Here is a 17,628-nt window from a genome sequence, read left to right as displayed (position 1 = left end):
ACTTCGCTTTTATTTTATTTTGTTTTGTTTTTGTGGTGCTGGGGATGGAACCCAGCACTTCATGCATACTAGGCTAGTGCTCTACCATTGAGCTACCCTCCTCCCACCCCAGGCCGTACTTTTTGTCTTTATGAATTTGATCACTTTAGATATTTCACAGAAGTACACTCATATGGTGTTTATCTTTTGTGACTTATTGAGCCTAATGTAATGTCTCCATAATCCATCCACGTTGCAACCTAGATAAGAAGTTCCTGTTTGTTTAATATTTCATTTTATGAATAAGTCAATTTATTTTTGCCCACTGATTCACTGATAGACAGCTCTAATACTTTTTTAGTCTAACTACTTTTATCATTACTTTGTTACTCTAGCTGACATAGCAGCTTCTTAATTTTCTGGCTTGATCAATTATCTTAAGATTCTTCCCTTTCAAATCCATCTCTTCACGTGAATAATTTACCTAACTTTCTAGTAATTGGCTGGGTGTGGGGTATATGCCTGTAATCCTAGGACTTGGGATGCTGAGACAGGAGGATGGTGGGTTTGAGACCAGCCTCAACCACTTAGTGAGACCCTTGGAAACCATTCAAAATTTAAAAAAAATTTTTTGAAGAATTGGGAATGTAGCTCAGAGAAAGAATGCTCCTGAATTCAATGTTCAGTGTTCAGTACCAAAAAAAAAAAAAAAAAAAAAAGAGTTTCTAGTAATTTCCCTGTCCTTCTATGTATACCAAAGCCTTGACCCTTATTGGCTCGAGTCCAAAAAACTCTTGCTACCTTATCTTCTTACCATGTTCATGAGTCCCCATGTCCATCCTCCTCATCAGCACTGTGCTTTGGACACACCGATGGCAGCGAGGACAGGAAAGCCTTCCCTGGCCAGTTCATGTGGACAGCTGGAACTTGGTGTAGAACCCCTGCCTTCCTGCTCCTCCCCACTGCATGCTCTGTGGAGACTCATTCCTCCTGTCCTCCTCTGAGCCTCACAGTGCCAATGTGAAGCCACTTGTGGGTATGGTTTGCAAGTGAGACCACAGGTCCTAAAGTTAGATGTCCTCTCCTCCAATCCCAGCTCTACTGCCAACCTGCTTGTGACCTGGACAAGTTACTCCTCTGTGAATGGTGTTTCAGTTCCAGACTGAGAAACAGGGGGATAGTCAAGTTACTCACACTGGGATGTGTGAACTGTTACGGGGGCCCTGTTGGGCTCCCAAACTGTAACAGTGAGATATAGGCACGGGTTCTTGTTCTGAGCTATGAGTAGAAAACAATAGCTGAACTCTTTTGCTGTAAGCTTAAGTGATTTTATTATTACAAAGATGGGAAGATAGGACATAGCCTAGAGTAAGGGGTGACATAGTGGGTGACTTGAAAAGAAGTCACCAAATTACCATTAATACCATTAATACCAAAGTTATTTTCAAATACATTTTGAAGCCATTTCCCAATACAGGTATAGCAAGGGTCAGCCTTGTGTGGGTCTGCAAAGAGGTACCACAGGACCTTGCTGTGTAGCTATTACAGTATGATTCCTTCTTGTTAACCTCAACTGGATTATAAACATCAGGTCATTTGCTAAATTGCTGCCCCTTTGAGGTATGTTGGAATTCCCAATAGTGTGCTAGGCACAAAGCATACTGAGACCCAAAAGCATCGGCCCTGCCTTCAAAACCCAGAATACACATTTATGCCTCTTTCTAGAGTCTCATGGTATCTAGACAGTTCATGACTCCTCCTTCTCTTCCTTCTTTCCCTCTTTCCTTCCCTTTCTTCCTTCCTTTTTCCTCTGCCTCTCCTGTGTCCATCACTACTCCAAACGCTACAGCCTCATGTTGGACAGGGCAGTTGTGCTTCCTGGGGTGTCCTAAATAGTGGGGAGCTCAAAGCACAAATGCAAACGTGAACAAATGATAAAATTCAAGAAAAAACCTCAAGGGTGGACAGTGACGGTCTGTGCTTTCTCCCACAGGTGGGTCATGGCGCCCCTCTGAGGAGGTACTATCTGAGCAAGACCTGAAGCGGTCCTGCCCAGGTCTGCAGGGAAAACATACCAGTTCGAGGGAACAGCTTCAGCCGAGGCCTGGGTGTGCAGCCGGGGACGGCAGGAGGGATTCAAGCAGATAAGTCCGGGAAGAGTGCAGGTAGAACGCACATGGTGGGCGTCACTGGTTTTAGCAGGTGTGTCAAGAAGCTTGAGTTCTCCCCCACTGTGACATTATGATGGGAAGCCACTTGGAGGGCCAGGGACACAGTAAAGTGGGCAAGGGACAAGATCCGATGTTCACTTTTAAAGTTGCCTGTAGCTGGGCGATTTGGTGCATGCCTCAAATCCCAGTATTTGGCACCGCACACACACAAGCCCTTGTGCCTGTGAAGCCTATGGTAGAGCAGAGGAGAAGCAGCTGACCAGATGGGTACAGAACTGGGTGCACAGCAATTGCCCATACCATCTTCCGAGCAGCACCATCGCCCAGTGTGGACCATCAGGAGCACCAGCCTCCTGGTTTGCTTTTTCATTTTTAAAAATCTGATAAGAGGGCCAGGCATGGTGGTGCATGCCTGTAATCCCAGCATTTGGGAGGCTGAGACAGTAGGATCGCGGTTTGAAGACAGCCTCAGCCACTTAGTGAGGCCCTTTGCAACTCAGTGAGGCCCTGTTTTAAAATAAAAATAAAAAATAGGGCTGGGGGTGTAGCTCAGAGGTAGAATGCCCCTGAGTTCCATCCCCAGTACTGCAAATAAATAAATAAATAAATAAAATCCAATAAGAGCAAGATATAGTGGCACACACCTATAATCCCAGTATTTGGGAGGCTGAGACAGAAGCATCAGAGTGGAGACCAGCCTTAGCAATTTAGCAGGACCCTCAGGAACCTAGCCAGACATGTTTCAAAACAAAAAGAAAATATAAAGGGCTGGGAGTATAGCTTGGAGGTAGGATGCCTCTGGAATCAATCCTGAGTACTACAATAAATAAATAAATAAATAAATAAATAAATAAATAAATAAATAAATAAGCTAAGTTAATATTGTGTTATTAGAATCAGATAACCCCTCTCCACAAAGCAAACAAAAACATCTGTTTTAAAAAATTACTTACCTCTAGCCGGGTGCGTACACACCTATAATCCTAGTACTTGGGATGCTCAGACAGAAGGATTATGGGTTCAAGGCCAGTGTGCAGTAACTTAGACTTTGTTTCCAAAAAAATAAAAAATAAAAAAGGGATAGAGGTGTAGCTTAGAGGTAGAATGCCCTTGGATTTATCTCCAGTGAGATACACACACACCCCTCAAAAATCTTAATTTTGTTCAATTTAGAAGAGTCAATTTATTAAATTTCTAAACTCAATAAGAACATAGTTTAAAATAATTTTAAATGTATGTCCCATAAGAAACGATACTTTTTATATCAGAGATGGAAGAGACTAGTCCAGTGCAGTCTGATATATATGTGTGGTATCTGATAGATGTGTTGATATTTTATATATCTCATGGGGTGAGGTTTTTAATTGTTTCTTAAAGACAATTGTTTTTATATTTCAGAATTCTCTAAGGAATTAAATTCTATTTTTTTCTATTTTAAACTAACAAAGGGCCATCGAGGGTGTATCATATATTGAAGAAGTAACGATGGAGTGTGGCTTGGTTATAACACAAATATTCTTTGCATTAGAATTTCTCTTGAAGCCGGGCGTGGTGGCGCATGCTTGTAATCCCCGCGCTTGGGAGGCTGAAACAGGAGGATCACATGGGTTCGAAGCCAGCCTCAGCTACTTAGTGAGGCTCTCAGCAACTTAGTGAGACCCTGTTTCCAATTAAATATTAAATGGGTCTGGGAGTATAGCCCAGAGGTAGAAAGCCTCTGGATTTCACCCCCAGTACCACAAGCAAACAAACAAACAAACAAAAAATAAAGAATTTCTCTTGATCTTCTATAAAATTATTCCAGGCACTAGTAGGTTAGTAATCTTAATCCTTTACTCATTCCTGCCCCCTAATCCATGTCCAAAAGGAAAAAAGCAATCATTGATTAACCAGGCTAAACATCAAAGGCGTGATCTTCCACACAAATCAATCCTTTTATTCTCTGAATTGCTTTGTTGATTTTTGCCCAAACTTTCCCATTTATCTATTGAGCTGCTCATTCCTAAAGCCTTAGGTTTATTGTCAGAACTTCTCTTTTATGTTTTTCTGTTAGAGGTTATCATCCAACTAGTGCCTCTTAGGAGTAAAACAAGCAATGCCACTCAGAGATCAGCACAGAGGATGCAGGACCCAGAAACACAGTGTCTCTTAGCCTGGGTCTGACATCAGCAAAAATCAGTGAAAATCAGTGCCTCTTAGCCCCTTCCTTGCTTGGAAAGCAGGTTATCTCTCTAGGAACACAAAGGGAATAGGTTTGGCTTTTGTTGTTTCTCCCTTTTTATTAGTGACATTAACATAATGATAACTTGCTTTCCAGACTCAGTATGGATTTTGGAGTCATTTTTAGGCCCCTCTACTAAGTGCTGAATATGTCACCAAGGGGGCTATTGATTCACAGGCTGCCTGTCACTTCCTTGGGTGCAAAGGACAGCAGCCTTGTCACCTCTGTGCCCCAGAATAGACGGAAAGATAAAGGGTCAGAGATGAAAGACTTCTGATTAGTTCTTTGTAGTCAGGCTCCCAGGAAGCCTGTGCTTCTGTTTACACCTGTCCTTGGAGTTTAAGATGGAAAACCAGGGTGGGTGTAAGTGAAGCAGAACCTTATCTCCTTATTTTCGCTCTGGGAGGACTGGATTGTTTGTTGTTAACCTCTTCGGCTTTTCAGGTAAAAAAGCTTGTGCTTCCTGGACCCTATATTTGTCTCCTACGGTGGAGGTTTCATATGTCATAGGAACCTCAGTGCTTTTAGGCAGTTGATTAAATAACACCCTAATCAATTTCTTCTGAGGAAAGGAGCTGGAGAATTGGTGGGACTCTCTTTTCCCCCATAATCTGTGGCATCCATTGATTTCATTGTTGAACCTAAGCAGAGAGCTCATGAAACTAAGAGAAAGAAAGATCAGAAGAAAAGCGTTAAGTACCCACATCGTGGGAAGGCCCCAGGAAATTCAGGAGGTCAAGGGCCCTCAACTTAACCCACCCCCCTATAGTTAACTCCATAACTAACCTTTGAAAGCATAGACTTTTGGTGATCCTTTGTCAATATTCCATATGTTCTTTCCTTTATTTAAAAAAGTTGTTGTGGCATTGGGGATTGAACCCAAGACCATTTTACCTCCAAGCTACTTCTCCAGTCCTCTTTTATTATTTTTATTTTGAAACTAAGGATCTCCCTAAGTTGCTGAGGCTGGCCTTGAACTTGCAATCCTTCTGTCTCAGCCTCCTATGTACTGGGATCACAGCTGTGTGCCACTGTGCCTTGTTTGTTCTCTCCTTTTTTTTGGTCCTAGATTATTGCCTTAAATTAAGTGTGCAGTTTTCATCTGAATTATGACAATATCCTCTTCCTTTACTATTATTGCCAGAATACACAAATCCTTTCAATCCCCCTGAAGATAGGTGTGTGTACACTAAAATTCCTGGTGTGGTGGACAATAGCCTTCATGTTTGGTCCCACGCAGACAGAGGCCTCTTCTCTACAGTCAAATCCTGGCCCCCATTCTCCCTCAAGCAGGGAAAGATGTGCTATGTAAAAGGTTTAAAGAAGCTACCACATCTTAAGTTTTGGGACCCCTCATTTCACACATACAAAACCCAGCACCCACTGGCATTTCAGTGTTACAGATTCTTCCTAAAGAAGAGACTCTCTTACTTTACACAAGCTTCAGGCCCTAGAACGACTGGATCCACTCGGCCTGACTCTGTGCTGCTTTTGTGGCTTCTGGGATATGACATCTACACAGTTCGAGTCATGCCCATGCCCATTCCCTGCCCACTCCCTACTGCAGACTCTAAAGTCCCCAAGAACAGAGGTGGCATCTGTCAATTTGCCTCCTCAGTGCAGACGGGGTGCAAATAGGTTATGTTCAGAATGAATAAGTGAACAAAAACCAGAATGCCGGTATTTAGTAACATCATCTAATTATTCAATGCCAACTGTGGCTAACATTCAGCAAATGCATAAATGATGTGATGGTGTATTGTTTTGAGGGATCTTCCTTCCTTTCTTTCTTTCTTTTGTGTGTTACTGGGGATTTAACTCAGAACCATTCTACCTCTGAGCTATACCCCCAGCCCTATTTAAAAAGTTTTATTATATATATATATATATATATATATATATATATATATACTTATATATTTAAAATTTTAATTTATATATGTGTTTAAGATTTCTTTTAGGTACTGGGAATTGAACCTAGGGGTATTCTTTTTCCGAGATATACCCCCAGCCTTTTCCATTTTTTGTTTTGAAACTGGGTTTCTCTAAGTTGCTGAGGCTAGCTTCAAACATGTGATCCTTCTGTCTCAGACTCCCAAGAACTGGGATTATAGGCCCTCACCACCATACCCAGCTTCATGTTTCTTTTTAATCTCCTCAACAACTCCAAGAAGTCCAGTCTGCAGATGATGTAACAGAGGCACAAACAAGTCAAATTTCTTGCCCAAGTTACTCAAGCATTTGTTAGGGCCAGAGTTTTAAGTTAGGTAGACTGACTCATGCACACAGACTAATCCTGCTTCAAAGAGTGAGGGCGACTTATTGGAGCTCGAGTTTATTTTCTTCCAACTCCTAGATGAGAACTGATAGGTGAGTAGAGAATCCTAGTGGAGATAGTAATCCCAAGACAAGACAGAAACTGTTGATTTGGCTTGGTTAGCATGCCTTGACAGTATGACTCAGATTCCTGGGTGCTCACAAAGGTGAAGGTGCTTTATGGTCTCTCACTGATCAATACGGGAAGATATGTTCGTGCACATCTCCTAAATTCTCTCTAGTTATCAGTGCTGTGAACAGATGACTAGGCAACAGATCCAGTAAGCAGTAGAGAGGAAATAAGTGTGCAAGGTTTAGTTGAATCGTTAAGAGTAAGGTCTCTTACCTCCTGCAATCCCAGCTGTACCCCATGGCAAATTTTTTCTTCTTCTCTGTTCTCTCTCCTCTGTCTATTTTTCTGGGAGGGAGAAGAAAGATAGGCAGCTTCCTCTAGATTCTGTGAAGCACTTTACTGTCTCCTTCTTTTTTCAGAAAGTGCAAAACAATTCTGCGATCTCTGCCCCATCTAATGTTCCAGATAGGGAGGACCTATTGCTCTTTGTTCTTGAGTTCCAATGCAGAAGGCAGGACCCAGGTGTACTCACTTGAAGCCATACCGGCATCCAGTTTAATCAGGAAAATATCACTGCCTTGAATGCATCCTAGTTAAAATCCCTGTGTACAGGAAATATACTTAGAAATTATTTCCTTAAGCAGCTGAGCCTGACAACTAAATTAAATACCAGGCACCCTTTGGTCAAAGCTCAGATGTTATCAACTCTATGGATGAAGGTGAGGAGAAACTAGAATTGCACAGACTTGCTGAGAAGCAAAAGCATATTTGTTCCATCTTCCTTAGAATTTTTTCAACAGCTGAGTGTGGTGGTGCACACTTGTAATTCCAGGATTTGGGAGACTGAGACAGGAGGATCGCAGTTCAAGAACAGCCTCAGCTACTTAGTGAGGCCCTTTGAAACTCAGTGAGACCCTGTTTCAAAATAAAGAATAAAAAAAACAGAGCTGGGGGTGTAGCTCAAAGGTAGAATGCCCCTGGGTTCCATCCCCAAGACTGCAAAAAATAATTTTTTTCAACAGTACCTATGATTCATGAAGATTGTCTTCATTAGTGCAACATTTTGAGAGAAAAGTTGCTGAAAAATGAATAACATTGAAGCTCCAGCCATTCATATTTTAGATTGTGACAAACTAATCTACCATAGGAGGAAAGGAAGTTTTTCTCTGTTCTCCCAGTCTGGACTTACCTGAAGGAATTAGGGTGGTTTCAGGAGTAAGTCTGCAAATGCTAATCTATATCATGATAAGCAAGAAAGCTATGTGATATTTGTTTGAGAGTATTTTCCATCAACATCAAGCCCAGCCCATAACCTGACTTGTGTCATAAAACAATTTACATAGACAGGAAGATTAAAAGACCTTTGAAAACAGTGTTAATCAAGATGTGGTCACTTTGTACCTTCAATCCCCTCCTAAATCCTGCTGAAGGTTGGCTCCTCCTTGTTGTCCGCAATTCCGGATCACTAATTAACAAGGTGTGGACATGAGAAGCCTGTTTGTCCCATGAGCATGGAGAAAGTTTAATCTCACTTCATTCTATCCCACTACTGGTCAGCAAGAGGAGCCCCTTGGAATTAACATGGTGTGGACAGACTAGGCCAACACACTGTTCATTCTTTAATTGTTTAATTCTTGTTTGATTTTCACTACATAAACAAAATAAATAAATAGAGATGGCTTCAGGAAGACACTGACGTACAATCATGTCCCACCTCCAAAAAGGGGTTAAAACTTGTTCTACCACAGACAACTTGCCAGGAGGTCCCGGCCATGTTTGATTATTTATTTATTTATTTATTTATTTATTTATTTATTTATCTCTGGTGATGCTGGAGATAGAACTCAGGGCCTTGGGCATGCTAGGCAAGCACTCTGTTCTTGAACTATGTCCCCAGCCCATGCATCCACTTATTTAATGATGCGATTAACTAGATATTTAAGTTTCTTTTACTAACTGATCATTATATCAATGAATCAATTGCCTTCTGGCTATTCGTCCAGGCCCTAAGCTGATTCTGCCCAGAAATACTGCATTTACTGCACCCCAGGCTGGGTGCTTACCCCAAGAACTACCCGGGGTTTATCTTACCAACTGGACTCTGACAAATTCCCAGAGGTCTTCCTGAAAGCCTGGTCTCAGCAGAGCTTTACTGTACCTCTTCTCCTTCATCTGGAAGAGAGGCCGTCACCATGTGTCGCTGTGGCCCTTGCAAACATGTGTTACTCTCTCCTACTCTGTCTATTCTGGTGAGCATGTTCTTTCTATCTTGTTTATGGCCATTTCCCCAGCATCTTGAAGGAACTATTTCCAATGGACTTCAGCAAGTATTAGTTGAATGACTTCAAAGATAAAGGTATTACTTCTCTATGTCATTGTTTGCCTGTGCTCTGACTAGCTATCAGTTTTAACTATTTCTGTGGTTATCTCTCATACTATAATTTGACACGGATCTTTTTGAGAATCTATGGGTTTGTTTTGAAGTATAAACTTTGTGTATCAAATTATAAGTATATTTAAACTTCTTTATTGTAAAATAATATTAAACTGACAAAAAATCTCTTAGTATAATGAACTCCTACATACCCCAATTCACCAGTGTTTCTTCTATTTGTACTCCTTTGATTTTCTTCTCTTGTCTTATTGCTCTAGCTAGAGGCTCAAGTACTATATTGAAAAGAGAAGTGGTGATAATGGACATCCTTTTTTCCCCTGTTTTTAGGGGGAACACTCCCAGTTTCTCCCCACTTAATAGATGTTGGCTATGGGACTATTGTATATTGTCTTTATGATGTTGAGGTATTTTGCTTCTATTCTGATTCTCTGCAGTACTTTTAGCATGAATGGGTGTTGAATTTTATCAAATGCTTTTCTAGCATCTATTGAAATGATCATGTGATTTTTGTCTTTGGTTCTGTTTATGTGATGAATTACATGGACTGTTTCTCATATGTTGGACCAGCCTTGCATTCCTGGGATGAACCCCACTTAGTAATGGTGTATAATTTTCTTGATGTGGTTTTGAATGCATGCTGCTAGTATTTTGTTTATCAGTTTTGTGTCTAAGTTCATCAACAAGATAGGCCTATAGTTTTCTTTTCTTGAACTGTCTTTGTCTTTATTTAGTTTTGCTATTAATGTGATGGTGACTTCATAGAATTTATTTGGGAGAATCTTGTTTTTTATTTTTCATGAAATAGATTGAGGAGTATTGGAATTAACTCTTCTATAAAGGTTTTATAAAATTCACCTGGGAAACCATCTGGTCCTGGGCTTCTGTTTGATGGTAGGCTATTTATTGCTGCTTCAATCTCTTTGACTGCTATTGGTCAGTTTAAATTTTCTACATCTTCTTATATATATATTTTTTGGTGGTACTTGTGAAACGGGGGTTTCTTCTGAGTCCCCCCCCAAGATGAAACGGGGGGTTTCCTGAGAAGAAACCTAAGAAACCTGGAGTTTCATCATAGATGAAATGGAGTTTCTTGAGAACTGTACAGGGTTCTTGTCTACGGCGAGTGAAGAATGACCCGCAGTCCTCAGGAAGAGGAGTAAAAGGTTTATTGGAAGCAGCAGGGAATAAGGAAGATGGCTGAACACCCTAAAGGGGCTGGTACTCTGGGGTCCAGCAGCTGCCTTCAGGACAATACTTGAGAGTAGCCCAAGCCTAATTGCCTTCAGTTGCAGGCTGCTTTCTTCCAGAGTCCACACGATCTGCCAGAAGGGAATAGGGAAAAGTGGCCGAACACCCCAAAGGGGCTGCTGGGCCCTGGTGTCCAGTAGCTGCCTTTAGGTCACTACCCAAGAGTAGCCTGAGCCAAGTGCTGTCAGTTACAAACTACTTTCTCCCAGGGTCCACACAATCGGCCAGAAAAGAGGTGCAGGTTGCCCCTAGGGGCCCTGGTCAGCCTTGATCTCCAGCAGAGGCCTTCAGGTCACTACCCAAGAGCAGCCTGGGCCACGTGCCATCAGTTGCACTCTGCTTTCTCTCAGGGCTAACACTTCCTGCGAGAGAGAGAGAACAGCTCCCCAAAAGGGGAGAGGGTCCCGAGAGGGAAAAGCCCCATCCGCTGATCGCCTAGGGCCATTGCCCAACCGTTTGCGAGTCCTCTTTTGGTTAGGGTGACTTTGGGAATTCTGGGAAGCAGCTCTCAGGATTTGCATAGGGTATTTGCAAGTCCTTTGAAGAGTCTCCTGTCAGACTTGCTGGTGAGGGGCTCCTGGGTTTGTTGATTAGTAAACAGATGGGTTTGTGAAGCTCTGGTCCTTCTTATCTCTGAGCCTTTGGAATTTCAGATATTTATTGCCCCTCAGGAAACTCAGGAAACTCAAGAAATTAACTTTTTTTCTACTGAGGCTTTTTCCCTATCTGCCTATTTCCTTTCTATCTCCTCACTTTGATTCCTGGAAACCCTTCTACCTCTGGGCTATGCCCCCAGACCTATTTTATATATATATTTTTGGAAACAGGATCTCTTAAGCCAGTGAGGCTGGCTTTGAACCTGTGTGATCCTCCTGTCTCCACCTCTCAAGCGCGGGGATTACAAGCGTGCACCACCACGCCCGGCTTGAAGTATAATTTTTCAAAGTAGTTTCTGATAATCCTCTGGATTTCCACACTGTTGGTGGTAATATCTCCTTTTTCACATTTTATTTTTATAATTTGGACTGATCCTCTCTTTCTTTTTGTTAGGTTGGCTAATAGTTTGTCTATGTTGTCTATTTTTGGGGGAAATCCATTTTTGGTTTTGTTTATTTTTTGGTATTTTTAAAATTCTCTACTTCATTGATGTCTGATCTGATTTTAATAATTTTCTCTCTTCTACTGGCTTTGGGGTTAAAATTTTCCTGTTTTTCAAGGGCTTTGAGATGTTTCATTAAGTTATTTATTTAGTGATTTTCTGGTCTTCTTAGGTGGGCATTCAGTGCTATGAATTTTTCTTTTAATACTGCCTTCAAGGTGTCTCAAAGGTTTAGATATGCTGTGTCTCCATTTTCAGTTGTTTTTAGGAATTTCTTAGTTTCACCCCTTATTTTATCTATGACACATTCTTCATTCAGTACTATGGTGTTCAGTCTCCATGAGTTTATGTGGTTATTCTGGGTTTTCTTAGAGTCAATTTCTAGTTTTATTCCATTATGGTCTGAAAATATACAAGGGAGTATGTCACCGTTTTTGAATTTGCTAGTGCTCACTTTGTGCCCCAGGATGTGCTGTACTTTAGAGAAGTTTCCATGAGCATTTGAGAAAAATGTGAAGTCTGCTGTAGTTGAGTAGATTATTCTGTATGTGTCTAATAGGTCCATTTGGTGTTCTTTCAGTCTGGGGCATCTTTATTGACCTTTTTTCTAGATGATTGGTCTAGTGGTGTAACAGAGGTGTTGAAGTCTCCAAGTATTATTGTATTGGGATTGTATTGGGATCTATATGTGACTTAATGTCACAAAGAGGTTTATTTTTTTTTTTATGAAGTGGCTGTACCTATGTTTGGGGCATAAATGTTGACTATCACTATATCCTCTTGCTGGATTGTTCCTTTTACCAGAAAAAATGACCTGCTTTGTGTCTTCTGACAAGCTTAGGTTTGAAGTCTAATTTGCTGATATCTTAGTTGCTACAACTGCTTGTCTTTGATTTCCATTGGCATGGATTACCTTGCTCCAGCCCTTCACCTTTAGTTTGTGAATATCTTTACTTGTAAGATGTGTTTCTTACAGACAACATATAGATAGATTGTGATTTTTAATTCATCGTTCTACCTTACATCTTTTTATTGGGGAGTTGAGGCCATTTTTGTTCAGTGTGATTATTTTAAATTCCTAACATTTTTAGTTTTTATGTGTGTGTGGTACTGGGGATGGAACCCAGGGATATTCTACCTCCAAGGTACACCCTCAGCCCTATTTTTTATTTCTTATTTCAAAACAGGGTCTCACTAAGTTGCAGAGGGCCTAACTAAGTAGCTGAGGCTGGCCATGAACCTGTGATTCTCCTGTCTTAGCCTCTTAAGTACTGAGATAACAAGCATGCACCATCATGCCTGTCTATGTTTTGAGTTTTAATTTTTCTTTGAAGTAGTGTTTGGTCTTCTTTGCTTAGTTGTTTGTTTGATGGAAATTCTTGTTTCTCTGGTTTTAGCATTTAATATTTATTTCTTCTTTGTAATTAATCTATTTCAGTATTTTCTCTAGTGTTGTTTGGAAGACATAAGTTCTTTTAGCTTTTGTTTGTCAGGAAAGATTTTTATTTCTTCATTAAATTTGAGAGATAATTTTTCTGGGTAGCAAATTTTGGGCTGCAAGTTTTCTTTTAGAGTTTGGAATATGCTGCTCCAGGTCCTCCTGGCTTTCATGACTTGGTTTGGAAAATGTGAGTGATTCTGATTGTTTTGCCTCTGAATGTGACTTGGTCTTTTGCTTTCGTCACCTTTAAGATTCTCTCTTGGTTTCTATGTTAGTCAGTTTGACTATTATGTGGCTTAGTGAACCTTTTCTCTGATTTTGTCTAAAGGGAGTTCTATATGTTTTCTGTGCCTGTGTGTCGACTTCTTTTTCTGTGTTTGGAAATTTTTCTAATAGTAATTCTTTGAAAAGATTGTTGATATTTTTGGCTTTATCTTTTATTCCCTCTTCTATAACTATTATTCTTAGTTAGCTATTTTTAATTTGGCTCATATCTCCTCATGTCCAATTTGTACTGTCAAATTGTTTTTTCTAAATTATAAGTTCATTTTTGGAGTAGTCATCTTCTAAGAGTGAGATTTTATTTTTCATGTGGTCTAGTCTACTGTTTATAGTTTGAATTGATGCCTTCACTTCAATGATGGCATCCTTCACATCCTTCATAGTGTCTTTCAATTTGGTTTTCTCATCAATTTTTCCTGGGTGATTTCAGGCCATGGGTTTTGGGTAGGAGTAGCAGAAGTGATGCCGTGTCTTCTCAGAATGTCCTACTTGGAGGCACCTGTTTTCTTGTAGATGATGTAAATTTTGATTATTAACGAATAATTTTATATTTAGTAAGATATTTTTCTTTTGTTTCTTTTTATTATTTCTTTTAAAAAATGTTATTAGTGCACTGTAAATTATACACAACAGCTGTATTCACAGTGATCCTTTCATATATGCACACAATACTATTTGGTCTGTTTTCTTCTCAAAATTTACCTCTTTTCCCCCTTCCTCTCTTCCCTATCCCCCTTCTACTAATCTACTGTTTTTTTTTTTTCTTAATTCTCATGAGGTTTCTTTTCTTTCCTTTTTTTGGTCCCTAACATCCACATGTGAAACAAAACATACGACCCTTGATTTTCTGAGTTTGGCTGTTCTCACTGAGCATGCTGTTCTCCAGTTTCATCTATGTTTATGTAAATGACATAATTTCATTATTCTTTATGGCTGAGTAAAACTCCATTGTGTGCATCTGCTACATCTTCTTTATCCATTCCTCTTACGATGGACACCTAGGCTGCTTCTGTAGGAAACTTGACTCCTGTGAATTGTGCTGTTGTCAACCATTTTGTTAAAAGATACTTTAAGACTATTTTTTCTTCATTAAACTCTTTGACCAAAAATTCATATTTATTGACAAATTTTACCCAAATCAGGTTTTACTATGGTAGTTGCAAAATGGTGTTTTTGAAACACTAGCTTTTTTCCCACATTGTTATCTGTCTACCTAAAGAACATTCTCATCTCCCTTGTCTGTGTTTCTTCTTTCCCTACTCCCCTCTCTCCCACTCACTCTTTCTCTTTCTTCTTTCTTCTATCTCTTCCTTCATTTTTTCCCTCCTTGCCTGTCTTCCAATATAGACTCATGTACTCTTATTCTATTCATTGGGCTACAATCTTTCAGTTTCTCCCTTTATTTTGATGCTGAAATTGGATTTTTGGCCAATAGAAATCTTGAGATGTGTGTGTGTGTGTGTGTGTGTGTGTGTGTGTGTGTTGAATCATAGATTTTCAATCAAATCCCATTTGTTTTTCCTGAGATGAATTATTCTAGGAAAATAAATTTATATAGTTTAAATAAAACCTAGAATACACTTAAAATTATATAGCTCATTCAGAAGATGGTCCCAATGTGGTTTTGTATTACAATTATCTTTCTTCAATTATAATAAGAAGCTCTTGGAATTAGAAGCCAAGTCAAATATTAAGCCACAATTTTCTTGCATTTTATATCTTCTTTGTATCAAAGGTATTCAGCAATCCTAACTGAATATCTCCTAAGATAAGCAGCTCACTGCCTTCTGAGGCACTTCTACTCTAGTATAACAGTTCTATTTAATCAGGTTATTTTAAAATGCATTGAGTGAGCCGGGCGTGGTGGCGCACGCTTGTAATCCCCGCGCTTGGGAGGCAGAGACAGGAGGATCGCGCAGGTTCGAAGCCAGCCGCGCGCGCTGGCTTAGGAGACCCTGTTTCCAAAATGAAAATGTAAAAATAAGTCTGGGAGTGTAGCCCAGAGGTAGAAGGGCTTCCAGGAACCCCAGTACCACAAAAAAAAAAAAATGCATTGAGTGGTCATAATGATAAAATAAATGTAACAGAAAGATAGAGTGGCAGCAGGCCACAGCCAGTTTTGTAGTTTGAGCAAACCATATACTCTTGATTGGATTCTCATATGCCTGCAAAATTTTATTTAACTTAAGGCTTTTAATTTAGTTGTTTCCTCCTACACACACTTACATATTATGAATTCTCTGTTTAGAATCAGGATACTGCCAGGCGTGGTGGTGTACACTTGTAATTCCAGTAATTGGGAGGCCAAGACAGAAAGACCACAAGTTTGAGGACAGCTTCAACAACATAGCAAGACTTTCAGCAACTTAGTGAGAACCTTTAAAAAAAAAAGGTGGAGCTGGGAGTGTGGCTAAAGGGTAGAACTCCCCTGAGTTCAATCCTCAGTACCACAAAAAAAAAAAAAAAAAAAAAATAGAATCAGGAAACTGCTAAGATCACTTTAGGGAAGAGAATACAGCTTCCGAAGCCTTCAGCATGCTTGGCTTACATACCCCTTCATCTTGCGCGGACTCATTTCCCCATGGGGACCTCACCACTCCAATGATGAAGTTCCTCTAAACATCTTACTGTGGTTCTTCTCTGAAAAGGAGCTCATTATACTTACATCAGTCTGTTCTGTGGCCTGTTGTCTTATTCTGCAAGGGTCAGGCCACTTCTAATGTCCTGAAATCTAAGGTCTTTAAGTCTAGAGAATTTGAAGAAGGAATGGATCAGTGATAATGGTTTCATATTAGATGCCTAGAAGGTGAGAGGTCAGACACCTTGCTGTAGAGAGAACTGGTGTGATTAGGACAGAGGAGGAGAGACAGAAGGAATGAGGTCATGTCTACTGGTACTTGAGGAGTAGACTTACAAAAGGATAAAAAAAATTATCTTTAAACCTCCAGGAGGAAAAGAGGGAGGGGGAGAAATGACCTCTCATGGATAAAATGACAGGAAAACCAGATTTTGACTTAGTACATAATGATTCCTTCCTCCTTCTTCCTTCCTTCCTTCCTTCCTTCCTTCCTTCCTTCCTTCCTTCCTTCCTTCCTTCCTTCCTCTGTCCCTCCTTCCTTCCCTCCCTTTCTCCATCTCTCCCTTCAGATTGAATCCAGAGCTATTCTATTTCTGAAGCACACCCCCAGCCCTATTTTATTTTTTATTTTGAAGCAGGGTTTCACTAAAGTACCAATTGCTGGCCTCAAAGCTGCGATCTTCCTGTCTCAGCCTTTGTATACTGGGATAATAGGTGTATGCCATTGTACTTGTCCTTCTCCGTGTGTGTGTGTGTGTGTGTGTGTGTGTGTGTGTGTGTGTGTGGTACTGGAGATTAAATCCAGGGGCATTCTACCTCCAAGCTATACCCCCAGCCCCTTTTTATTTTTCTTTTTGAAATAGGGGTTCACTAAGTTGCCAAGGCTGGCTTTGAATCTGCAATCCTTCTGTCTCAGCCTCCCAATTTCTAGGATTAAAGGCATGCACTATCACATCTGGCTGCATATTTAATCTTAAGCCCCTATGGGAAAAATCAGAATGCCCTGCAGTTCTTCTACAGGGTGGAGGACGGTGCCCTGAAATCAAGAGCTGCATCCCAGGATGGACAGGTGGACAGCAGCCTGCTCTGAGCTGGCCACTCTGGAAGGCCTGAGGTAGAGCCTGGCAGTCACGGTCACTGGCAGCCCCTCCTCTGACCAGCCCGCCCTATGTCAGCCATGCTCATCACCACTGTTTGTCTTGCACTGTCCACACAGAGGTCACACGGAGGGAAGGGCTGCCTTGTCGCCCGCACTGTTCAGAGACCACCGTTTCCTCCTGAGCAGGCAAATATTTACCAGCTCTACGCACATCCAGGTGTCAGAATTAAGGATGCAAAGGCTGATGTGGGGATAAGTCAACCTGGGGTCAGATGAGAAGGGGCACTCTCTGGGGCTCCAGGTTTACTCAGGTAAGTGCTGAAATGCTCTTGTCAGCTGGCTCCCAGGTAATTGGCCTGGAGAACAAGCTAGGCCTCAGGATAAGTTTTCAGCCTCCAAGAGCTTCCTTATTGTTGATAGCAAAGCCTAGAAATAAAAGAAGGAAAAAGAAAGTGTGCTTGATGGTGTATGCCTGTAATCCTAGTACTTGGGTGGCTGAGACAAGAGGATTGCAGGTAGCCAACACATAGTAACTTAATTAGATCCCATTTCAAAAGAAAATAGGGCTGGGGGTGTAGTTCTTTAGTACTTGAGTTCAAACTCAGTATGGAAAAAATAAAGAAGGAGGGGAAGGAGGAGGAGGGGGAGGAGGAGGAGGGACTGTAGAAACAAAGAGAAGCAAGGCCCTAGAGTGGGTGGCTGGCTGAGAGACCGCACTTCTTCCCC

The sequence above is a fragment of the Muscardinus avellanarius genome (genome assembly GCF_963383645.1).
Source record: "Muscardinus avellanarius genome assembly, chromosome: 4".
Classification (NCBI taxonomy): Eukaryota; Metazoa; Chordata; class Mammalia; order Rodentia; family Gliridae; genus Muscardinus; species Muscardinus avellanarius.
This window is presented reverse-complemented; position numbering follows the sequence as displayed.